Source organism: Oryctolagus cuniculus, chromosome 1 (assembly GCF_051225735.1).
Source record: "Oryctolagus cuniculus isolate XC-2025 breed Fujian yellow rabbit chromosome 1, ASM5122573v1, whole genome shotgun sequence".
Taxonomy (NCBI): Eukaryota; Metazoa; Chordata; class Mammalia; order Lagomorpha; family Leporidae; genus Oryctolagus; species Oryctolagus cuniculus.
Window position 1 is genome coordinate 107815030 of NC_142867.1, and position 26094 is coordinate 107841123.

Here is a 26094-nt window from a genome sequence, read left to right on the forward strand (position 1 = left end):
GCCACAGTGAGGCTGGCACTGCTTCTCCTGATGCAGGTGGTGGTGGACTTGGGACATTTCTGATCCGTTCCTAGCCAGGCCCCAGGGGTGGCTTGGATGTTAAGATAAAGGTAGAGGAATGGTATTGAATAGAGAAGTTGGAAGGTTCCAGAAAATGAAGGGATACAGGGAAGGTGACAGTGCAGAGGAAGACTACGGGGCAAACCTAGAACTAGAGAGAATCCAGCCATACTCACTGGAGAGACAAGGTGAGTACGGGGGACAAGGTTAATTTTGGTGGGCCTCTTAAAAACTCATGAGGGGCCTGGCACTGTGTCACAGTAGGTTGATCCTGTGCCTGCAGTGTGGCATCCCATATGGGTGCTGGTTCTAGTCCCAGCTGCTCCACTTCTGATCCAGCTCTCTGCTATGGCCTGGGAAAGCAGTAGAAGATGGCCCAAGTCCTTGGGCCCCTGTACCCAAGCGGGAGATCCTGGCTCCTGTCTTCAGATCAGTGCAGCTCTGGTCGTTGTGGCCATTTGGGGAGTGAACCAGTGGGCATAAGACCTTTCTCTCTGTCTCTCCCTCTCACTGTCTGTAACTCTACTCTCAAATAAATAAATAAAATCTTAAAAAAAAAAAAGCCTCCTGAAGTTTAGCTCTGGATCCACTGGGTACTCAGTTTAAGGAAGTAAACCAACTGTGGACCCTCAATTGTAGGTGGGGTTGGGCCCCAAACAAAGGATGGGCTTGATCGGGACAGGATCTAGAACTGGGCAGGCTTGAGTCTGCAGGTTGAAAGTCTTCTGTATCCACAGGTGGGTACGGATTCATGGCATTAAGGAGAGGAGCTCTGTGAATGTACACCTACAAATGTTGCTGCCATATGCTTTCTAGTAGCTAGATCAATCCTGCATGGATGAGTAAAGTGACATGCATGTACATGCATGAATGCATGTACACAGGCGCGCACACATGGATGTATAGGCACACACGTGTGCACAATAGATACACGTGCATGCCTGTGTACACACGTGTGTGGTGTATATGTGTACATGCATTGTGTATGGGTGTGTGTGCATGCACGTATGTCTGTGTGTGTGAACTTGCATTCTTTTTTTGGCTATGCTGGGATCCATTTCTCAGGGGTAAAGAAAAAGTTGAAGTAGCCTAGTCTAGAGAGGACAAGGCCAAAGAGTAGAATTTTAAACAATTAGTCTAGCTCTTTATTAGTAAGCAGGACTTAAAGTAAACTTATCACCATTAAAGCAGTGCAGATGCTAGGCACTCTTGTAAGCATCTTTAGGAATACACTAATTTAATCATCCCAATAACCTCATGATCCCTCTGTAAGTTCAGTCACTATTAACCACACTCTACAGATAAAGCAGCCATCACACAGCAGAGAGGTTAAGTAATCTGCCCAGGTAACAACCCAGAGTCAAGTGCCAGAAGTCTGCACCATTCTGAAGATGTGACATTCGGAAGAATCTGTCTCATTCTGAAGATGACGAGAAAGTCTGTGCATTCTCACTTCTGGATTCTGGAACTCAGCGGGCTCAACCCTATTGCATTTCCTCCTAGGAACGCTTGCAGGCCTTGTGAGGGAGTGCTGAGAGCCTGGTGCAGCAGGTGTCTGAGTGAGCCTTTGAGGGCTGGGGCCTAGCCCTGCTGGAGGAAGGTGGCCATGAAACCCCGGGGCTCCCCGGCCCATGTCTCACAGTTGGTCTGTGGTGCATGGAGTTTCCACCTCAGTCCTCACTGTCAGCTTCCCTGGTCCCCAGCAAACAGATGTGTTCATGGCTCAAGAGTAAAAGACAGCGTGTGTTGCATTTATCTCCTTAAATAACAACCTTGGACCTGTGGCACTGCCTCTGTTCTGTCCAGAAACCCCTCTCCATGGTGGATCACAGGCTATTAACACTTATTAGGAGCTGTTTACAATGACTGAACCAAAGACCAGGTTCAATTTAAACTACCCGGCGGCTTATAGGTATGTAGCTTAGTTACAGCATTTCACTTCATCTGGCTTAATACCCAGGCCTACCTCCCCGGCCTCTGTCGGGCTCACTGCAGCAGAGCTAGGTGATGGTTTTGGCCACCTTGATTCTAGAGAGAAGCCAAGTCCTTTCTGGTCAGGTCTCCTCCTGAGGCCAGCCCCCAGGGAGGGCAGGCTGCTTATCTGGCCCAGCTGGTGGGATTCTCCTCACACCCCACCCCTGCACTTCTGAACTCCTGCAAGTTAGGCATGGAGCTTCCACCTCCCCTTCATCTGGAAGATCAGATCCCTTTCTTTGCTTCACAGCCAACAGGTGAGTGACTGTGACAAAGACAAGACTGGGGAAAGTGTCGGCCTCTATGCAGTCACATTGAGGGACCAGGTCAGTGGTACCACGAGGGCTTTGGCCCAAATGCTCTTTCTTCTTCTTTTTTTTTTCTTTGTAAAAACTTGCTTCCTGATTAACGAGAGCTAAGAGGTACAGTGAAAGCACCTGCTAGACCCAGTCCTTATTTTCCTCATGAAACACATTTGTCTCCCATGCTTCAAAAGAAACTGGGGCAAGCATTCCACAAGGTGGTACGTCCCGTACCCAGGCACTCTGGTGGCTTGGGATGGCTCTCTCCCATACGGGAACACTTGGGTTCGAGTCCCACCTGGCTTGGCCTCAGATTCCAATTTCCTGCTAAAGCCCTCCCTGGGAGGCCTCAGGTGATGGCTCAAGTACTTGGGTCCCTGCCACCCAGGTGGGAGAGCTGGATTCAGTTCTCGACTCCTGGCTTTGGCCCAGCACAGCCCTAGCTATTGTGGCCATGTAGGGCAGTGAACCAGCAGATGGAAGATCTCTTTCTCTCTGCCTTTCAAAGAAAACAAAAATAAATAATAGCCTTAAAAGAGAAGGAGAGAGAGGAGAGAGAGAGAGAGGCAGAGTCTGCCTGGCTACTTGGAAGTCGTCCGCGGGAGCCAAGGGCAAGAGGCGCAGTGTGGAAAGCAGGAAGGCGGGTCAGCCACTGGCAATTGTAACCGGACTGGAGCCCTCAGGCTGTGGTGGGAACACTGATCCTCATCCTTCTTCCAAACTCCCATGTCCAAGGTACCCTGGTGTTGGTCGCTTTCGGATGTAGAGTCCAAGGCCGAGGGGTGCGCTGGGATCTGATGCAGCTGGGGACGCAGGGGAGGCGCCTAGTGCCGACTTCATCGCTTTACTCCCGTATAAAAACCAAGGGGAATCCCATGGGAAGACATTGGTGTATTCCTTACACAAACACAACAAAACCCAAAGCACTCTGGGGGACGTGGGAAAACGAGCTCTGAGAGCAGCGCTCCGGAGGGACCGCATCTGCCGCGCCGCGCCATCCCTCCCGAACGCCTCCCTGTGAGCCCCGTCACGTCCTGTACCCAGTGACCCATTTGGGTTCAAGAGAGAAACAAAGAGAATTCGTTCTTCCCCCTCTTCTAATTCCCCAGAGAAAGGCTTTGCATTTTGAAAAGAATTATCCTAAAATTGAGAGAAGCGAAAATGGAAGTGAAAATGCAAAAATGTATAAGGATCTGCAGGCTTAAAATACAGGTGTGCGTGCCCTAAGTGATGCAGTTACGGGGCAGGGAAGCCCAGCTTCAGTCCATCCCCGTCCTGGGAGTCCGCTGAGGGACTGTCTTCTTTGGGTCTGGAGCTGTTGCTCCCTGTCCCAGTTCCAGCATGGAGTTCCAGCTGGGTGATGTGTGGAAGTCCCTTATGGATGTTAGTGGGAAGGTGAGCTGTGGGCATCCCCGGGCAGCTGGGCACCCCTTTGCCTCCCCAGGACCCCACTGATAAGGAGGGATGTGACCAGTCTCAGTACACGGCTAAAGGGCTCTTTCTTCCTGGGGACCGTCTGCCAACTCTCACACAGTGTTCGTGGCAGAGTAGAATGACACAAGGGAACGTTCGGGCTCTCGCGGCTAGTTCCGTTTATTGCAGCTTCTCCCTTGCTGCAGGCACTAGGTACATTACAGACAAGGAAATTGGGTTCAGAAATAGCACCTGTCGAGGAACGGCAGGCACCACCCCCCACCCCCGTCAGCACCAAACGGTCTTAATTAACTTTGGACACTTGCGCGCCTCACACTTTATTTCTGAACGTTATTGAAAGTTGTCAGAACTTGTCTCACTCTTTTCTTTTATTATTAATGTGTAAATACAATGCCTCAGGAGTGTTACTAAAACACAGAATCTAATCCCAGGAGCTTAATTTATGAACGCAGCATAGGGTGAAGTTGCATCCTGGTGGCTGCAAATTGATGCTGGCGAGAGCCATGAGGCCCGGCCTCTTCAAACCTGCAGGGACCCGCAGGTCCAAGGGGGCTGCTGGCAAGGAGGCATGGAGGGGAGGGTTGGAGTCTGCTGCCTTCCAGACACCCCCAGGACACAGGACACGGAGTCCCCCGTGGGAGAACACAGGAGAGCGAGGCCACCCTTCGGTCCTGATGAGGCAGTCAGTGCCTGCTGCAAGTCTGTCCATCCATTAGCCAAGTCCACGGGCACTTATCGAGCACTTGTGCTACATCAATCTATGCTCAGCTCTGTGGGAATCAAAACAAGCAAAGCAGTAACTACTGCTTGCGATGACCTTACCTTCACAGGGGGCCAGGGGACTCCAGCGCTGGCATCTGAGACTACTGGAGAACAAAGCCAGACTCTGGCACGCATGGCGCTGTGTGCAACAGACTTGAAGCACACAGTTTTGGTGAACAGGCGGGTTGGCTGGGTGGGTTTTGGCTGGAGCAGTCAGGTGAGTCCTGGGGTGGGCTGGGGGTGGGGGTGGGCCTTAAGCACAAGGCGGTGGAGTTGAAGGCAGAGTTCCCAGTGTCCTTCCTCAGGTTTTGGGTCATCACAGTGGCCTCTTCATTTTGTCCCAGGCGCTTAGGCCAGGCACTCTGGTGGGCAGGGTGGGGGCAGCTCATGGGTTTAGAGGTTGTGCTCTGATCCAGCTTGAGAAAATACCTGTCCATTCTCTGCCAAAGGGAGCCTAGCACCCCTGGCTCAGCGGCATCTCCACCTGCTGGGGGCGCTAAGCACTGAGGGCTTTGAACTTGAGGTCGATCCTGAAAAGAAACAGAAGACACAGGGGCCCCAAAGCCCAGGGGAGGAGCTGGCCACAGGGGTACCAGAGGCTTGGGGGTTCAAGTGAGCAGGCTGGGTGCCTATGATGGGCAAGTGAATGGAGGGGGCAGGGCCTTCCATTCTGGGCCACCTGTTTTCCATGTCCTCGTGGTTCCCCGGGGACACCTGTGTGGAGGGCGGGGTTCCACCTGTGCCGGCTCAGGGCTTCACGGGGGGGGGGGGGGGTGTGCCCTTCCCTCTCCTCTCTTCCCGCCTTCGCTGAGTTTGCGCCCCAGGCCCCAGGGGGAGGGTCGAGGTCGCTCCCGCGTCCCGTTCAGGGGCTGGTGGTCTGGTGGTGGGGTGTGGGATCCCGGAGGCTGAGGGCTGCAACAAGGCCCCGGTGGGTGCGCACCTGCGCGAGGGCTGCGGGCGGGTCGGAGGCCCTCTTACCCCTCCCTCCTGTGAAGGCTCCTGGAGAGATGGCGGCCGCTCCGCCGAGTGCTCATTACGGCGGGCAGCAGCCGGTGGGCGGCCTCGGTGGCAGGAGGCGGCCCCAGGCCCCGCGGCCGGGCCTGAGCCGAGGTAACGAGCGCCTGGCTACAGGTCCGGGGGACTGGTTGCAGGGCATGAGCCTGGGCGGCAGAGCCGTGACGGCAGCGGCGGCCGAGGCCCGGCGCTCTGCTTCTCCCTTCTCTCTCGTCGGAGAGGCCCGCGGAGACGCCGCTGTAGCGGGCGGAACCTGCACGCCCGCACTCCGGCCCGCCGGGCCGCGGGTCCCGGGTCCACACCGCCTCTTGGGGCTCTCAGGCCTGGCGCACTTTTGCTGCGTGTGTGTGGGGGTCTTATTTAGGGGGTCTCAGCGGGCAAAGGGTGAAGGGCTGGGGATGCGCCGCTTAGCAACGGAGAGCTCTGGCTTTGTAGAAATTCCCAACCGCGGTGAAGGCAGGGCCCGACGGGCTAGAGCCGTGCAGGTTGAGTTCCGTCCGGAGGGTTTGGCCGTCAGCTCCATGCCCCGCCGCCCTAGGGGTGTGCAGACTGAGCCAGGACAGAGCCGCCCACCACCACCTGCCCGCCGCCGCACTCGCGGGCATCCCCTCCAGCCCAGGCTGACTGGGTGTGCCGCAGAGAGGAGCGGCCGACGGAGGAACACGGAGGCGCTGTGCACGTAGTAGGTGCCCAGCAAACAGGCAAGGGAGCAGTCAGCTGGGCCGAGTCCCTGGTTTTGGGGGGGAGGGGCACGGGGAGTGAGATTTCCCCCAGCAGACCGTCAGCCCTGTAGACAGAGGGCATGGCCCCGGCGGCTCGGCCCCATTAGCTGGGCTGGTGGGAGGCAGCCAGCGCTTTTGAGGGCGCAGACAATCCCGCCGATTGAAGGCTGTTCTTTGGAGCTGCTGCCAAACTGGTCTCGGGCGGCAGCCTCATGTCTTTCCTTTAGTCTCAGCCCACTGCTGGCTCTGCCCTTCAGCCGAGGCCCTCTGCCTCCTCTTGAGGCTGCGGATTAACCCCTAAAAACTGAGTTTTGTTTGCAGAGCTCTCTTCAAAGCAGAGGGAGCCCCAGGAGTCTCCGGGTCTCTCTGTTTGTGGATGAGGCCAGGAACCACGAAGGCAGACAGTGCTGGCATCGGCGTAGCCCCTGGGCCCAGACTCACCGTGGATCTGGGACTCCACCAGGGAGTTGTCCTGTACATGGCTAGTCACAGAGGCCTTTTCCCATCACCTGTAGGGAGATCACTGTCCTCAGCTGGCTGCCCCAGTGCAGGGGTCCGGGCTGTGCGTGGCAGACGCCCTACCTTGGCCATGACTGGAGTGGGATCCCAGAGCTCCAGCCCCACCCAGCTGAGGGACTGGCTGCGTCTCTGGCCCTTCCCAATCCCCACAGCCTGGAGCTAAGCCTGTGCCTCCTGGGGCCCTGGAGCCACCGAGGGCATGGTCTGACTGTCCAGAGCCGTGGCTGTGTTGCCCAGCTGCCTTTGCCGGTCTCTGCTGCCAGCTCCCACCAGAATTCCCTCTCTTTCCCCGTTGGGTACTAACCACCCCTGAATCAAGCTCTCCTCCCAGCCCCAGCTCAGTTTACCTGCCTGTACCCACTCTGTACCTGCTCTGGCTTGAGAGAGAACAGGGAACAGCAGTTGCGTCTCTGTTTTGCATTCAGCCCTGCAGCTCTCTGACCACTGACCTGGGCTGAGCGCCCTCGCATCTGCATGCTCTTTGAGAACCCATGAGATGGGGACGTGAGTGAGATCCCAGGCAGTGAACAGCCACGTCCTGGGGTGCTTTCTTTGAGCCAGGTACTGTCTGAGGTACCAAGGGCAACAAAGCTGAACAAGTAAGGTCCTGCCTGTTCCCAGGGATTTCCTTTGTGGTGGGGAACCGGGAACTCAACCTGAGATGTGCTGTGAGAGGAGCTGTAGCAGAAGCAAGTGCTAGCAGAAGGAGGAGCACCAGGAAGCAGCTGACCTTGGACTTGGCTGAGTCTGCTCGTGTCCACCAGTCTAGTCTGAAGCAAACAATGTGATTAAGGGAAAGAGAAGTGAGTAGCGGAACTCAGTCAAGCACAGGGGGCCGGTCTGGGGCAGGAAGCACTCAGATTCCATTATGTGCTTGGTGCCACGTGGGTAAGCCCCAGTCTTCTCGCAAGGCACTCAATTGTGGTGGACGTGTTGGAGCCTTATATAGTAACATCAGTCTGGTAGTAGGCAGAGCAAGAAAGGTGCTATCCCGGGTGCAGGTGATACATTACTCACCTGTGGGAACAGGTACTTTGCTGGAGATGTCATGAAGTTGTCCTTGGTTGTATATCTTTATTACACCTTATTCTCAAATCCTTATCTTACCCAGAGGGCAGGATGGGAAATTATTTGCAGTTGGATATTCTTAGGTTCGGACACCTAGCATCCTCTTTGAATTTTTTTTTTAATGGTTCTGACATTTGTTTTGGACAAATGTCATTCACACACCTCTCAGTACGCACCACTGAGCCAGGCAGGAGTCCCTCCCTCCATCCTACCCTCTGCCTGGAATTTGAGACTTGGGAATAATCACCACATTCAAGCTGTACGGTGTGGTGACTGGTTCAGGGATGAGCACGTGACCCCACTCATGTGTGTCTGGATTAGGTCCTGGGTCAGTGATGGGATGGGGGGGGGAGGGAAGAGGAGTCCTTCCTCTATTGAACTTGAGATGTGAGAATGTGATCCTGTCCCAGCCACTGCCACCAGGTCACATGTGACACAGAGCCAGGACTAAGGAAGCCCAGCCAAAGGATGGCAAGAGGGAAACTTGGTCCTGGGGACATTTCCCGAGCCATCTTCTAGGTGCCCAAAGCCTGGATTCGCAACTGTACAGTCCAGTAAGTTCTCTGCTTATTTAGGCACGTTGGTGGGCATTTCTGTCTTACAACTTAGAACCAGAAAAGATGTGACTGCTACTTACTTCCTGAGCTCTTGCGTTGTGCAAAGCCTTTGTGACAAGGCTGTTAACTGTAGCCTCTTACTTGATAGGTGGCTACTTTGGTCTTTCAGCTGAAGAATCTGAGACTCAGAGTGGCACTCGGAGAGCTGGGGAGCTTACTCCAGGACAAAGATTGAGGAAGCTCCAGCAGCGCCTTAAAGGGCCCTCGGGGGGAAAAATAATCAAGTTTTGGTCAAAAAAAGAAGTCGCTGTGATGTGACAGAGTCCTCTTCAAGAGACTTAGCCATCTCTTCCTGCTGTGCCTGGCGTGGCTGTTGCCCTCTCAAGATGTGGGAAGAGGCAGGACTCATATCCTTGGTCGACAGATGCATTCTGTGGGCTGGTACGTTTATGACTGTGTCTGCAAGACTGCAGGATATTTCTGCAAGACGCCGGCACAAGGAGACAACTGGTCACCTGGGCCTTTCCACGAAGATGGCCATGTGTGGGGCGGGCATGCCAGCCTGCTGAGCCTCAGGGGTCCAGGCAAGGCTGCTAATTCTGCTTTCTATCTGCCCCGTCCGTACCAGGGGGACGCTCTGGGCAGTGGAGAGTTAATGGCCAACCTCCTTCAGCAAAGAAAAAGGCTTCAATAACAGAACCCAACAGCACGGAGGGAAGAGACGCAAGTTACCAGCCGCAGAAGCTTAAAAAGGAACCCACCCACAGCTCCCGCTACAAATGCTTTTAGCCGCACGTTAAATCTTCCCTCTAATGGCACCCCCTGTTAAACGAGATATGTCACCCGACCTGAGGAGGCTGACTTGAAAGGCAAATAGTTGGAAGTGATTCTACACGTTATTAGTGAGAGCTGTTCTCACATTTCCGGCAAAAATAATGGAGCTGAGGTCTGGAGAGATGACTAATACCTCCCCATTACTGACCTGGGGCCGGGCGCTACACTGTCATCCTGGCCACACGGCTGGCCCCGCAGGCATATATTTCAGTGCTTGTCCTCTGGGTGCTTTCTGTGGGATGGCTCTGTCCGTGTTAACCTGGGCTCTCCGGCCTGTGCAGATGAGGGGCCTGGTCTTCACGGGGAAATTCGTGTCCCTGCTGGGTGGCGAAGGAACAGCCAGGGCCACACAGAGCAGCGCAGATCTGGGCTGATGGTGGAAACGGGCCCCTTGCCTCCAGGAAAGGCTGCCGCCAGCCTCGTCCCAGACGCGGAGGAATCCGTCCTGATCCTTGTTTTATCCAGGACTCTGTCATGGACTTTAACAGCCTGTGTGGGCTGCCCAGAGGCCTTCCTTGTGGGAAATTCTCTGGGTTTAATCTTAAGCCCTTCCATTAAGGTGCTAATCTGTATCTCCCTTTCTTCTTCCTCAATAGGACGGGAGAAGAGTAGGTTTATAGACTTTAAAGAATTCAACAGTGCCTGAACACTGACTGTGCGCCATTTGCTGGGCCAACAGAGAGGGTGACACTGGCATCCCCGGTGGCCTTGGCAATGGCAGATCTGATGGACACATTCACCTCCTCTTTCTCTTGACTGCCCAGGGATACCCAACTCTCTTGCCCGCTGTCTCTTCCCTGTCCACCATGAGGCTTTGCTCTCCTGGATTCGTCCTTGTGCCTGGGAGCTTCCTCCCTGGCTCTTCCCCACAGGCATTCTCTTTGCTCTCTGGCATCTGCACACTGGAGGTCCACATCCCTTCTTGTCCCAGTCCTCTCCCTGGGAGGCCATCTCCGTGGCATTGGCCTCCATTGTCATCCAGATGCCAGTGGCTCCCTGACTTGCCCCAAGCCAAGCTTTGCTGTCTACCGCAGAGCTGACTTCCCAGGGGCATAGCTCAGTTCTTACGTTGCTGTCTTGCAGCTGCCTCCAGCTCCATGGTATCAAAACTGGACTCACCGTTCTCACCCTCAGTCTTGGCCCTCTCTCACTCTTCCTTCTCCTACCTTTAGCAAGGCTGAATGTCCGTGCTCACAAGCCAGATATCTGGAGACTACGCCTCTCACTGTCCCCTCCTCCACCTGATTGCTAGGTCCCTCAAGATTTTACTCCCTTATCGTGTCTTGATTCCCTTCCCTGGCCTTCATTCTCTGCCACCATCAGAGGCCCAAGTGCCGTCGTTTTCTGCTGGGCACAGCTTCCTAAGTCACCTTGCACAGGCTGGCCCTCCCAGTCTGTTCCCCGCACTGTTGAAGGCTGTTTTTAAAGCGGGCCATAGTGTCTTTCCTGAAATTCTGCGTCCGTTCCCCATTGCTCCTCGGGTGTGGACCAAAATCCTCTTCAAGGGCCTAGCTGAGCGGGCCCTGCTAATTCCTTGGTCTCTTCTGTTCATCTCCCCCAACTTTGCGAGCACCAGTGTAGGGCCTTCCCTCCATTCCTCAAGCCACATTCTCACCTGCCTCAGGATTTTTGCACATGGTTCTACCCCTAAGATATTCCCCTCCTTTCCCCTTTGCTAACTTCACCTGCAGCAAGCAACCTACATCACTTCTTCACATCAGCTTTCTATGATCTCCCATATCAGAGGCGGTTTCTTTCTTTTTTTTTTTTAAAAAAAAGATTTATTTATTTAATTGAAAGTCAGAGTTACACAGAGAGAGAAGGGGAGACAGAGACAGAGACAGAGATAGAGAGAGAAAGAGAGAGAGAGAGGTCTTCCATCTGCTGTCACTCCCCAGTTGGCTGCAATGGCCGGAGCTGGGCCAATCTGAAGCCAGGACCCAGGAGCCTCTTCCAGGTCTCCCACGTGGGTGCAGGGGCCCAAGGGTTTGGGCCATCCTCCACTGCCCTCCCATGCCACAGCAGAGAGCTAGATTGGAAGTGGAGCAGCTGGGACACAAACCGGCACCCGTATGGGATGCCGGCACTGCAGGCAATAGCTTTACCTGCTACGTCACAGCGCTGGTCCCCAGAAGAGGTTTCTGTCATGCACTTCCGCAGGACTTAGAACAGCACTGGCCTCTGAAGTCACTGTGCAACTATTGGCTGAATGAACTATTTTTTTAAATATTTATTTATTTATTTGAAAGTCAGAGTTACACCCGGAGAGAGGGAAATACAGAGAGAGAGAGGTCTTCCATCCGCTGATTCACTCCCCAGATGGCTGCAATGGCCGGAGCTGCACAAATCCGAAGCCAGGAGCCAGAAGCCTCTTCCAGGTCTCCCACATGCGTACAGGGGCTCAAGCACTTGGGCCATCTTCCACTGCTTTCCCAGGCCATAGCAGAGAGCTGGATCGAAATTGGAGCAGCTGGCACATGTACTGGCGCCCATATGGGATGCCAGTGCTGCAGGTGGTGACTTTACCCACTTCGACACAGTGCAGGCCGAACTACTCTTTCTTTATACGCTCTCTGGCTTTCAGGGTAAATCCTCAGGTCCTCTCGTAATGCCCCTATTTTCCCAACCAGAAGTAGGGTGGAGGTTTCCTTCTTGGTCGTTAAGAGAAAAGCTCAGCACTTTTGGTCTCTATGTGGCTCCTACAGTCATGGAGCCTTCTGCAATGTGTCTGCCACCTGGGTCCCTTCTTGAGTCTGCAGTCTGTGCACAGCTGGTGTCTGTTCAGTGCTCCTAACTCCCTGATGCAGACTTCCAGGACCAGTCTATTGGTGAAGGAAAGCTCAGGAGGCTGGCCTGGCTCGGGGGAAGGGGGTGGCAGTCCGATCCCTGCAGCTAGAACCTCGTTTTGCCCTCCCTGCTTTCTATGGGTGAAGAGTCCAAGATGCAGGAGCACTCTGGGTGTCTTTCCCTTGCTCCAGTAATGTGCCAGTCTCCTTATCTGGAGATGTGGAGTTTGCAGGTCACCGGAACAGCGGGCCACACACAGGCTGTGTTCCTCTGCACCCCCATGGATCTGAGGGCTGGGAAGGAGCTCAGAGGACTGTGCCGGCTACCAAATGCACTTGCTCGCTCGCTTGCTCTCTGGCAAATTCCCTACTTCTTTCGTTGGATCTAACCTGATTTATTTTTTCTCTTTAGAGCATTTACCTTCTCGTATATAAATATTGGGCAGTGGGATTGGAGCTTGTGTTTTGTGCAAAGACGTGGTGACAGGCCCGGCAGCAGGTTTATTTTTAAATAAAAGTTGGGAAGTTATGAGGCTCCTGAGGTTTTCTGCATTTTTATTTTTCATTCAAAAGAAAAAAAAGGCAAGGGAGAAAAAAAGGATAGGGGAAAATACAGCCTGTGTTTCCGCATCCATCTTCCACGGCTCCCTGTTTTCATCTCCCTTTCCTGCTTCCCTTCCCTGGCATTTGAAGTCTTGGCAAGGAGAGGGAAGGAGGGATTGCTCCTAAGAAGGGAGTGGGGCATCCGTTCCGGCCACGCGTCAGGCATGCAGCCCCTGAGCAAGTCTCATGCACGGTAAAATATTACCTTAATAACATACTTACAGAGCGCTATGTGTAAATGGTAACAGCTGCTTTTGTGATGACCGGGTTATAAATGATTGCAGCCCTGATCATTAATAATGCATTTGAACAATAACAACTTGATTTGAAGGCAGAAGTACGGCCTTTCATTTTTCCCTGGCGTGAGACTTCACTTTGGCGCTTGTGCGAAGTGCCTGGGCTCTGGGATGGAAGGCGCACACTGGGCCTTTCAGCCATGGGAGGGTTTTAGTGCGAGCTGGCTGCCAGCCAGGCCAGGCAGGGCAGCGGGGGCCACCCCAGAGCTCTTAGCTATGGCCACATGTTGACCTTTCAACCAGTCTGCACTCTCTAAGCCTCTCCACCCTCACACCCCAAACCTGCTCCTCTGATGGCTGGTTGAGGGTGGACCCCTGGGAGGCATCAGGACCCTGGAAGTTTCCTGGGGTGGCCGCTGGTTACTACAAAGGTCACTTGTCTTGACTGTGTCTGAGCTTACTCTTCTGTGCAACAGACAAAATCTTTTCAAGTCAGGATGGCCCGTGGGGGGTCTTCACAGGCTAGTCCCAAACGCTTGGCCCCATCTCTGCTGCTCCCTTTCCACACCTTCTGCTCTGCTTCCTCCAAACTTCTCAAGGTTCCAGCAACTTACCCCACACATTGAGGGCCCCTACACGTTTGCCCGTGCTGTGCTCTCTGTTCTGTCTGCAGAATGCCTATGCATCCCTTAGGATTCTGGTCCAATACGGCCCTCTGCCCCCTCGCAAGGGGAGAGTTAACCACTGCAGGCTCTGGGATCCTGTGCACACTGTAGAACTCTGCACGGCCTCAGCTACAGCACGACTCACAGCGCACCCTGCAGTACTGTATTCACCGATTGATTTTCTCCCTGCGTTTGGAGCTTGTTAAGGGCAAGAGAAGTGAGTTGGTATTCTTTATGTGAGTATTTTCCTTCTCTGGCCCGGTGCTCAGGAATCATTAAATATTCAATAAGTGTTGAATGAATAAATGAACATCCAATAAGCAGCTTTCTGCTTTCTTATGTTTGATGATAGTTTGGGACCCTGGATCCCGTGCTGAGATCAGAGATGGTTGTCTGAGCATGTCCAGCCTTCTTCCAGGTCAGTGGGGATGTAGCCATGGGCCCAGCCCTCTCAGGTCGCGAGTTTCTCCTGCATCAGCTTTGCTCCCTGTAGCTCCGTCTCCTCCCTGGTGCTTCAACTTTGCACAATTTATCACTACCCTACAAAGGGCCTCTGTGTACCAAGGATATGTGCCTTCGATGAGTTACGGGTACACACACCCGTGTTATTGAATTCGTGTTGGCGACTTCATAAATAGGGCTGACTTCTGCCCATATTTCTGGCTCCTCTTGTCATTTTTCTGGCTTTCAACCTCTAATTCTGGCTCCCGGGATTCCTTTATTTTCTCGGTCATTGGGCAGGTAAGAAGCTGTCTCTCTGGGCCATGGTTTCGTCCCTGCTCATAGATGTCTGGACCCCTCTGGGGTCATTCCGTGCTGAAGTCCTAGAACTGCCATTGGGTGCTGCCTTCTGTGGGTATAAGGACCCCGGGGTTAGCTCCCTGAGAGTGTCTTCCTCCTCTAAAAGGTTTTCCTTGCTTTCTGCATTTTTGGCCACACTCTAAAACCACTCTCAGTTCTTCCTTTCTGAAACCTCCTGCTCCTTTTCTGGATCATGTTTTCCCTGCAAGTCCTAGTTTTATTTTTTTTATGATGCTGACCTCGGAGCCTCACTTACTCCATCTGCTCTTTCTGGCCCTGTTTCCCTGAGAGTTGCTGATCCGAGGACTCATTTTCCACACTAATTTCTCTCCTCAGCACGAAAACACAATGGTCAGAAAACATGTGCACAGCCGTAGGTTCACCAGTTGATTCTGTTTACTTATAACCTGGCCTCTTACACAAAGGATTTGAAATTATTTGCAAAGATGCCAACAGTCTGGCGTGGCCAAACACACTGGAAAATAAAAAGAAGAGGAAGAAGAGGGAGATCACAAGCGGAGGGGGCCGTGGAGCCAAGCGTGAGGTTAAAACCACTGTGGGTGCCACAGAGTCCTTGCCTGCTAACAGTGGCTCTGGTTTCATTGTAGGCTGACAAAATGGGGACATGAAATCAGTTACAAAACTCAGTATCCAGGAGACAAAGATGAATTTAAATTGCTCATGAAAATTGTGATTGTTCATGGTACCAAGACTAGAGGAAAACGTCTACTTTGAGCCTTGGGCTAGGTTGTCCTAGTCTGATAGGTTCCCGATTGCACTGTTAGACTAAACACTGAGGTATGTTCTTTGTGTACACTCCCTTCTAATTAGAAGGGGTCAGTAAATCTAACTGCGTGGCAATGTGGAGGGGATGGTCAAGTTTGAAGTCCATGACCTTGGGGCTTCTTTTGAGCTTGAGTTGCTGTAAGATGGGATCCCTGACCTCAGGAACCTTACACGGCCATAGGGCCACTGGTCTCAGGGCTGAGTGCACTTGAGGATCTCCCAGATACCCGCAGAAAATATCGATTTTTACCAGGCACCCTTGTATTTCTGATGCACGTGTCTCAGATAAGAGCTGTCATGATGGGCTCATCAATCCACAGTCTAAGGTGTCCTCTGCTATGTAGCATACACACGCCAAAAACAAAGAATGGCCAGAGTGCCAAGTGATAGGAATCACTTCTGGCAGGTGTGTTGAGAGAAGAAGATGGTGGCAGTCTTTGACCTGAGCTCAGATACGTGAGTAAGAGCAGGCACAGGCACAAGATAAGCCAGGAACACTTTCATGTAGAGGAAATAGACTAGGCAAAAACTCAGAGGTGGAAAATGGCAGTGTTTGTTCACAGAAAATAGATCAGATTTGCCGGAGTAGAAGGTCTGTGTAGAGACTAGAGCGGGAGATAAGTCTAGAAAGATAGGTTGGGGACAAATTATGAAAGACTTTGAATACCAGACTGATGAGTGTGAGCTTTACTCAGTAGGCAGTAGGGAGCCATTGAAGGCTTTAGAGCCCTAGAATGATGTGATTGAAGTAGTATTTGAGAAAGATTAATTTGGTTGTGGTTATAGAATGGACCAGAGGGTTGGAAGATTATAGAGAATTGAGTACATAAAAGGGACCTTAGGTTTGTTGAATAAAATGTTTGGATACAGTGGAGAAGAGGCTATTGCAAAAGTCCAGGTACAAGGTGATAAAGGCCTTAAGGAAGTAACAGTAAGAAACAAGAACAAGGGGAGAATGCTTGGGGCACTTGTCAAGAAGGAAGAACAGACCAAGTCTGCCTGCTATGCAGGAGGAAGGGGAGGAGAGTCTGTGTTTGCTCTGATGCTTGGAGACGGAGCTAGCAGGGGGAGTTACCGGCTATCTGCACTAAGGGCAGAGAAAGGTGTGGGTGTGGTAACAGTTGATGAGTCTCTGAGTTGGGAATGTGAGTCGGGGTTCCCAAGAGGAATCGGGGCCAGAGGTTCTGTTCTGGGAGGAAGTGGTCCCCACTGGAAGGGTACCTCGCACATGATCTAGAACAGCGTCAGTGTTGGGAGAAAAACAATGAGCTACCCAAGGAGGTGCAAGAGTGGGCAGAGGAGTGGTGCCATGGCTTGGATATTAGTTTGGATGTCCCCAAAGGCCCATGGATTAAGGGCTTGGTCCCCAAAGGCTTATATTAATGGATTAGGGTGGGGGCACAATCCAACTGTAGTGTTTGAAGGTGGGGCTCTTGGATTGGATTGGATCAATATCAAACCAGGGTGGTTTTATAGAGAGAGACCATGTGGACGTGGAGGACAAGCATGCTCCCTTTCTCTGCTCTCTGGCTCACCGCATTCGTTCCCCGTGTGTGGTCCCCTGTACCCTCATCAGATGCAGACTCATGGGGCTGCTTGATCTTGGACTATGAATCGCCAAAACCATGAGCCCAAAGAAACCCTCCTTCCTAAGCAGTTTCTTTCCATTATTTGCTCTAGAGACATGAGCCTGGGTCAAGAAAGAGGAGCATGGAAGGAGGAAGGCCCCAGAACAGTGCTCTGGCCTGCAGAGCTGACGGCACGCTGTGGGATTTCATGGTTAAGCCCTCACTGCCGATCTCGGGGAACGTAGTTTAATTGAGCAATGGGGGTAGTGTGTTCCGGTTCCTTTTGTTGGGCCGCAGATTAGACAAGGAGTCCTCCATTCATGTGCACAATTTTGAATTTTTTTTTTCCCTGACTCTACCTGTTCCTTCCTTTGCTGTCTCCTGGCTACACCTGTTTGCTCCTGCCTTCTATTCCATATGGTGGGAAAGGACACTTTTGAGGCAATTGACTTTTGGTAAAGCCTCAATGACCGTGAAATTCCATCACCCAAGTAATGGAAACAGATGCAGCCCAGAATCCGTTTCTTCTAGGCCTGCTTCCTGCTGGCCTTCTGGCCTGATTCCCTTCATACCCATGCCCTGGGTTCAATGCCAATTTCAACAGCTTGTTTTATGTCTGAGAGTTGGCTCTATGTTTATCAGTGCTCTTTAGTTACAAGAAACAAAAGCTCAATTTGAATTATCTTTGTGTATTTAAAGAGAATTTATAGCACTCTAACTGGGAAATTCAGCTCCTGCTGGATGAAGGGCCCAGGAATGCTTCTCCCTGTGTGTACCTCCTGCAGCAAGGCCTGCTCCAGGTGTCAGGGAAGATTGACATCTGTTCCCTCCCTGTATCCCCTACACACACTCAGACTAGCAAAAGTCCCAGTGAAGAACTCTGATTGGCCAGGCGTGCCTATCCCTGTGCCTATCCCTGGACCATTTCCTGCAGCCAAGGCCATGTGGAGCAATGACTGGCTGGACCTGATGGCATACCCCTTTGCTGCTACCAGGGGTGATTGGCATCCCATGAGAATCCCTTGATTGACATGGCAGAGGAGCAGCTCCCTAAAGGAAGGAAGGATGAGCATAGGGCTGGGATTGGGGATCATTTCAAAGCCAGAGATGTCCAATAGCCTCCATCTACTTGGCAATCAACTTCTGTTATGCTGGCCAGCCTGTGCCGATGGCTCTCACTCCCATTCCTGTCACTGCCCCAGATTAATGGTCTGAGAGCTGAAGTGGAGTCTGAACACTGAACCTTTTCCCTCTCTGGGCTCACTTTGTGACAGACATCATCTACCTGGGCAGGTGTCTCCTGATTTCCACAGGCCCCAGGCTGGGGTGGCAGGGGAGGCTTAGATCAGGGCAGTGATGAGCTGGCTGAGGTGTGTGGGAGTCGAGGACGAGCCTGCCCGGGCTGCTGAGCCAGGCTAGATGAAGGCGCACTGAGGCAGGAGCCCCAGGGCAGATGGCCCACTTGCTGCCTGAGTGTGGCAGGAGGACTTGGTGCTGTCGGAGGGCCTGTGTTGACTTGCTCTGTGACCTTAGGCTACACGCTTAATTGCTCAGGGCTGCTTCCCCTCACCCTCTCATCAGGCAAGCAGGGATAATGACATGACTGAACTGGCAGAAGCTGTACCTCTCGAGGAGAGGTGTGCATTGGGAACTCGGTGCTACGGAATATGGCTCCCAGCCCTTGCTGTACTCTTAGAGACTCCCAGCCTAGGCCCCCCATCCCGCTTGTCAGAGAGCAAGTCTCTGAAGGTCTGCGACTTAAAAGTTTTCCATTTCAGCCTCCTGAGCCGTAGTGTGCTTAACAGCTCGGCTGGCAAATGAATGCCCGCTCTCACACTAATGGTGGGGAGTGGGTGCAGAGTGTGCAGAGCTTTGCTTTCTCGGCCCCCTGAGGCCGCAGGTAAGGGACAGGAGTTTGATGCTGGTGGGGTTTTATAACCCCAGTGCCTTCTAGTTCCCTCCTCTCTGGGCTTGGTACTAGGAAGGACCCTATGGCATTTTGCAGGCATGATTACACCCCATGGGAAGACCAGATCACATGTCAGGGAGCCAGGGGCATAGCTGGGGACGCTGTCATGCCAGGTGGAGGATTACCTGCACCTGAGACCTCAGTCTTCACATCATGTACTGGCAGCCCCAGAGCCGCGGTTCTGACTTCTGTGTGCTTGAGCGACCAAGAGTGGTAGGAGACAAAATGCAGATGGTAAGGCACCACCTGCAGAGAAGGTGAACTGTATGAGGGTCTGGTGAGGGACCCCAGGGGGTCCGCATCTTCAGCAAGTGGCTCAGTTGATTCTGTCGGGATAAGCAGGTGGGCTGGGCCCTTTCCCTGTGTTTGATTGGTAGCTTAACCTTTATCTTCTGTATAACTGAGCTTCTTGGCAAGAGTACACTAGCAGAAGGGGTCTTGTGGTCTAAAAGTGACTTGAAAGCGTTGGGACGAAAGCTGGGTAAAGCCAGAGCGAGGCTGCTTAGCTCTCGTGTACTTAAGACCTCCTGTGCTCTGATTTCTCTAATAGGATTCACAGGCAGCTCAGCATCTCCAAAACGTGCCTCCTACATCCCCTCCTCGCACAGGTGCTCCCACTGGCCTTCCCAAGCTGCCCTATACTTACAAGCCACAAGGAGCCCTCCTCTTGCATGCAGCCTTCCAGGACTACACCAGAAAGCCAGGGCTCTGGAGCACCCAGCGGGAGGGTGTACTGGGGGCACTGCTAGAGGGAGGGGCGAGGCCGTGTTCCTGAGTGCCTTCCCCCCACGTGTTGTCTCTTCTGCAGTGGGCAAAGGCACCATTGTGGCAGGACAGGGCGATGAGTACGATCAAACACCCCAGGAGATGTGAGGGCAGGAGGCAGGGGGCCGGAAGTGCAATGGTGGGAAGCCTTCTCTTTGGGCCACTCTCTGCCCCCCGGGCTGGCCCCTGTGTGCTGACCTTGTGATGATGCTGAGCCCCAAGAGTCACATTCTGGCCCAGCAAAACCATGCAAGAGGGCGGAGCTGACAGAGCTTCCCCTTGGCTTTCACTGTGCAACACACGCACACATACACATTCACACCCACACACATGTATACATGCACAGCACTCACGCACTCATGTACATGCACACACTCATACAGGCATGCTTACAGACTAATACACCCACACATTGACACCCACACACATGCACACCCACACACATGTACACATGCACACATGCCCTCACACATTCACACCCACACACATGCACACACACGTACATATGCACAGCACTCATGCACTCATGTACATGCACACACTCATACACGCATGCTTACAGACTAATACACCCACACATTGACACGCCCACACACATGCACACCCACACACATGTACACATGCACACATACCCTCACACATTCACACCCACACACATGCACACACATGTATACATGCACAGCACTCACGCACTCATGTACATGCACACACTCATACAGGCATGCTTACAAATACACTCACACATTGACACACACCCACACCCACACACACCCACACACATGTATACATGCACACACTCACACATTCACACCCAAACACATGCACACACACGTACATATGCACAGCACTCATGTACATGCACACACTCATACACGCTTACAGAATAATACACCCACAGTCACGCACACCCCTCACATACTCACACATTCACACCCATACACACACATGTACACATGCACAGCACTCATGCACACATACACACCCATACACATGCACACACACATGTACACACACAGCCCTCATGCATGCACACACGTATACACTCACATGCACACACATACTTGCATATGCACACATGTGCATACACTCCACTCTTGGCACGTACACACACATTCATACACAGCACTCATGCACACACACACATACACTAACAGGCTAACATGCCCACACAATCACACACTCATACTCACACATGCACACACACACACACACACTGCAGCACAGGGTTTGCACTCCGGCTCTCTCAGAGGTTGGGAAAGGGCTGGTTGGGCGCCAGTGGATGAGGAGGGCGGGCACTTCCAGCCCCCATGCCTGGCAAAGCTCGGCGTAGTTTCTCTTGCGGGGGGAGCAGGGAGCACCAAGCTCTCTCATCCCTGGAGCTGTCAGCCTGACCAGAACGGGCATTCATTTTCAGAATAAATAATCAACTCAAAAAAATGTACCAAATTCATTTTCAAATTGGCTTGTCAGACACACGTTTGCCCAGGACAAGTCGGTTGAATAAAATGTATCTTGGGGAGCAAGGTGAGCGGCCTGTCTCATTCCCTTAGGGACAGCTTGTAAATAAGGGCCATTCCGGAGGCCGGAAGCCGAGAATCCCCCAGTGCAGATTGAATTCTGGCTTTGTCTTAATGAACGTCAATATTTATTACCAAAGGCGTTGTGCTCCTTGGAGGGATGGAGCGTTTCCTCATTTCAGCCCGCACCTGTTGCCTTCCCAGGTACCAAATGCTATGTAATTGCTGCTCATAAAGGCTGCAGACAATATTGCCAAGGAAACTCACTCCCGGCTGTGAATCTTCCTAATCAAAACCAGCAGAGATTTGCTTTCTGTTTGGACAGAGGACTGTCCCTGTGGGCAAGGCCCACCCAGGTGTTCTGGTTCTCCTGCTTTGGCAGGGAGACTCAAAAGCACCCTTTGGTGAGGCAGGGGCTCCTGGATTGGAGATTGGGGCTGGGGGCGTCAGCCAGCCAGGAGAGGCTGTGAAGTGATGGAAGTGACAGCCACAGCCCACCCGATGGCTCACTCAGTGGACATCTGGTACAACCCCTGGACCTGGTCCTGCCCAGTCCCCTCCCTCTGCATGGAGGAAAGAGAGGCTCCGAGATGAAGGCTTTTGTCAAGGTCACACACCTCCTGTGTGGCTGCACCAGCTCCTGGGGACTGAACGGTGGGCTCAGAAGGACGCCCTGAGCTGACTGCTGGCTGCAAGACAGTGGCTCCCAGCTGGTGAATTCCCTGGATTCCTGCCAGGCCTCGGGGCCCCCCTGCAAGCATGCCTGGTGTGCCGGGCCCTGTCCAGACAGGTTGCTTTCCCCGGCTAGTGGAGGCCTATGCCCTGCCCTGGCCGCACTTGGGGAAATCTCTAGAAACAAGCTCCAGTCAACATATTCCTGGGAGTAGCAACCCCAGCAGGAGAAGCTGTACAAGGAAATGAGGATTAGCTCCAGCTTTCCTGGTAGCGAATGGTCCATTTGTTTCACGAAGGGCCTTAGCCCTGGGGTGCACGTCTCCAAGAGGGTGTTTGGAAGAGCAAAGGAACGGCTGAAATGCCTGAACACGGGATTCCAGGCTGAGCCCGAGCTCGGCTTCCGGTGCGGCTTCCTTTCCTCCTGCCAGCTTGCTGAGGCCAGAGATGGCCCTAGGGCAGAGACACAGAATGGGTTTCCGAGAGTGGTGTCATGTGGTTCTCAGATGCCAGATCGCACCACCCACACTGCCTGGCTGCTGTTCGGGGAATTGTGCCGGAGAGAATTATAACTTTTGACAATGGCCGTCTCATCTTGCACAGATGCGTCCTTTGCAGAATCTGCCAGCAAGATGACAGCGCATCGCAGTGTAATGGGGAGAAGCGTCAATAATTCTGGGGTTATTGATTGTAGCCAGACCCATTCTTCTTTTTTAATTTCTATTTTATCCACTTTTTTCAACCTGTTTTTTTTAAAACTCGTCCTGACAAAAGCTCCTGCTAGATCAAATGCAGTTGATTACATTTTTAAAAGTGAGAGATGTAATTTGTTCCCTTAGGAGAGTGTTGGACAAGGGGGGACGTGAGGAACAGGGAGGGGGAGAGGGAAGGAGAGACGGAGGTTTGGTAGGAAGGAGAGCACGGAGCAACAAGGGGGCTTGCCAAGCTCCCCCCACCCCGCCAACCCTGGAGGGAATCCTGCCCCTGTGGTGGAGGTCTGGGAACCCCTCCAAGGGGGACTCAGAGTTCCCACTCTTTGGCACCCTGCCTGGGACATAGCCTGTCCCAGAAGGAATATTCTCGTCCTACAGATCCTACTTCTTCTGGGAGATCTTTCCTGATAGGCAATTGTAGGCAAGTTGGGGAGGGTGGGCGAGATGTGCAGGTGCACACACATACATGCATGCACGTACCCTCACGTGTGTTCCCACAGGGAAACCTTCATTACACAATGTCTATGCTAACTTGACATGTTTTGGAATTGTCGAGTTAGACTATAAGGGACGTCTCGTGAGCTCTTAAGGTAGGTGGTCATATGTTTTCGATGCCCCTCCCTAACCTGCTCGGGAGTGGCTGGCTGCTGAATAGTCCCTGGTGGGTGCAGCAGTCGTGTGCAGAGTGGCCAGAGACTCCTCTGGGCACCCAAGCAGGCCCAGCAGGGTTCTGTCTCCATGGAGCCCGGCCGCTGCATTTCCATCAGTGTCTCTGCCAGCTGACCAGGCTCCGCCGTGGACTAGAGCCCACAGAGGCCCAGGTCACGGGCAGCCCAGCTTCCGCAGGGGACACTGAGCCCCAGGGAGAATGAACTGGCTGCCCTGGGCCAGGTGTGAGCTCAACTCCGCGGCGCATCAGTGTGCCTTCCTCGGGCCAGGTTTTCATCCTCCTCCATGGGGGACAGCAGGGCGATCACCTGTGTCTCCACACCTATTGGCACCCCCAGCCGTGAGGTTGCCAAGCTGCGTTACAGAGAGTTCTGCCTCCTCTGCCCGATTGGTTCTAGATGGATGTGAGAGCCGCGGAGCTGGGGGCTGGCATTGCATTCCTGTTCCCCAGCGGCTCATTCTGTGCAGGACTGGGCCAGTTTCTTCTAGGCCGGGGCCGTCGTGATATTCTGTGTGGCGAGGTTTTGAGGTCAGGCCAAGAGAGAAGGACAAGCTTTCCCGTCACTGTGCTTTTCTGGGTGGGCAGAAAGGTTTTGAGGGAATTTTGGATTGTGTCTGCACATCTAGGATCCGGGAGAGATCTGGAATGGGTGAGGGAGAGCAAGGGGACCATTTTCTGTTTTTCGTGATAAGGCTTGTGGTACTATGGGACCAAGGAGATCTGCAAGGGGACCAGGAGCTGCCGACTGATCTTGACATTGGTCTCTTATCTGTTCCTCTCAACAGCCCCCATTGCCAGCTGCCGAGTCCTCTTGGAGAAGACTCCGTTTGCTTTGGTAAAAGGCTGTAGCCCCCTGGGTCAGAAGACTTGAGTCTGAAGCTAGGATCTTTTTTTATTTTTAAAAGATTTATTTATTTGAAAGTCAGAGTTACACATAGAGAGAAGGAGAGGCAGAGTGAGAGAGAGAGAGGTCTTCCATCCCCTGGTTCACTCCCCAATTGGCCACAACAGCCGGAGCTATGCCGATCTGAAGCCAGGAGCCAGGAGCTTCTTCCAGGTCCCCCACATGGGTGCAGGGGCCCAAGGAGTTGGGGCATCTTCTACTGCTTTCCCAGGCCCTAGCAGAGAGCTGGATCAGAAGTGGAGCAGCCAAGACTTGAACTAGCGCCCATATGGGATGCCATGGCAGCATATGGGATACAGCAGCAGCTTTACCCTCTATGCCATAGTGCTGGCCCCGATTTTTTTTTAAGATTTTATTTATTTTACTTGAAAGTCAGAGTTACTCAGAAAGAGAAGGAAAGACAGAGAGAGAGAGAGAGAGAGAGAGAGGGAGAGAGAGAGAGAGTCTTTCATCCGCTGGTTTACATTCCAGATGGCCACAGTGGCTGGAGCTGTGTTGATCTGAAGCCAGGAGCTTCCTCCGGGTCTCCCACGTGGATGCAGGGGCCCAAGGACTTGGGCCATCTTTTACTGCTTTCCCAGGCCATAGCAGAGAGCTGGATCGGAAGTGGAGCAGCCGGGGCTTGAACCAGCACCCATATGGGATGCTGGCACAAAAGGTTGTGGCTTTACCCAGTACACCACAGCACTGGTGCCTGAGGGTAGCATCTTAAACCCAGACGCTAAATGGCCCTGAGCAAGTCACTTAACATCCCGAACACTCAGTTATTTCATCTGTAAAATGGGTGATGATACCTGTTCTCTTGGCTGCACCACCTGACCCAGAGGGTCCACACTGAAAGCTGGAGTGATAACCTGGCCTAAACTGGAACATGCCACTTGCATGGAAGAGACTTTTTTTAAAAAAGAAATTAAACTGTTTATTTTCAAACAGTTTTAGATTTACTGAAAAGTTATGAAGACAGTTCAGAGAAATCTCACCTGCCTGGTACTCAGTTATTTCTATTCTTTTCAAACATTTAAATTTATTTATTGATTTATTTTATTAGAGAGAGAGAGGTTGACAAAGAGGGAGACCTCATACCCACTGCTTTACTCCCCACGTGCCCAGGGACCAGGAACTCAGTGTGGGTTTCCCACGTGGGTGGCAGGGACCCAGCTACTTGAGTCGTCACCCCTGCCTCCCAGAGTCTGCAGGGAGCTGGAACTGGGAGCAGAGCTAGGATTCAAATCCAGGGATTCTGGGATGAGTTAGGGGCATCCCAGTGGGCACTTAGCTGCTGTACCAAATGCCCGCCCTTACTTCTATTCTTAACCTTTTACATTAACATTAGCATGGTACATTTGTTAAAATGAATGGGGCAGGGTTGGTAAATTATTATTATTTAAAGTTTTTACTTATTTGTTTTCACTTTATTTGAAAGGCAGAGAGGGGAAGAAAGAGAGAGAGAGAGAGGGAGAGAGAGAGATCAATCTTCTATCAGCTGTTTCACTCCCCAAATGCCTGCAAGAGCCAGCTCCAGGGTCTGGAACCCAATCTGGACCTCCCACATGGCTGGCAGGGACCCAAGTACTTGAACAACATCACCTGCTATCTCCCAGGATGCACGTTAGCAGGAAGCTAGATCAGAAGTAGAACCAGGACTTGTACCAGGCACTCTGATACGCAGTTGTTCCAAGAGGCGTCTTAACTGCTGAGCCAAGTGCAGGCCCCTGGCAAATTATTATCACTAAGACCAAAGTTTATTCAGATGTCCATAGCTTGTACCCATTGCCCTTCTCTGTTCCAGCGTGCCATCCAGGATACCACGTCACACTTAGCTGTCTCGCCTTTGGCCTCTTGGCTGTGACTGCTTCTCAAATTTTCCTTGCTTTTTGGATCTAAGGAGTTCTCCTTGGTTCTAAGGAGTACTGATCAGGCACTCTGCAGCGTGATCCTCCAATGCAGCTTGTCTGATGTGGTGCCGGGCTTTGGGAGGGAGACCACAGATGCAAAGTGCTACTTCCACCATGTGGTTCCAGGGTCCATCACTCAAGACATTCCTTCAATGTGCTCATGCTGTCTTGGCATTGTACTTTGTCTTTAAGGAAGAGTGGTGCCCTCTGTTTTAAGAACAGCTTTTACTGTGTGTATTTGAGGGTTTACAAATGTGTGGATACGTAACATGAAATGGTTACCGTAGTGAAGTACATC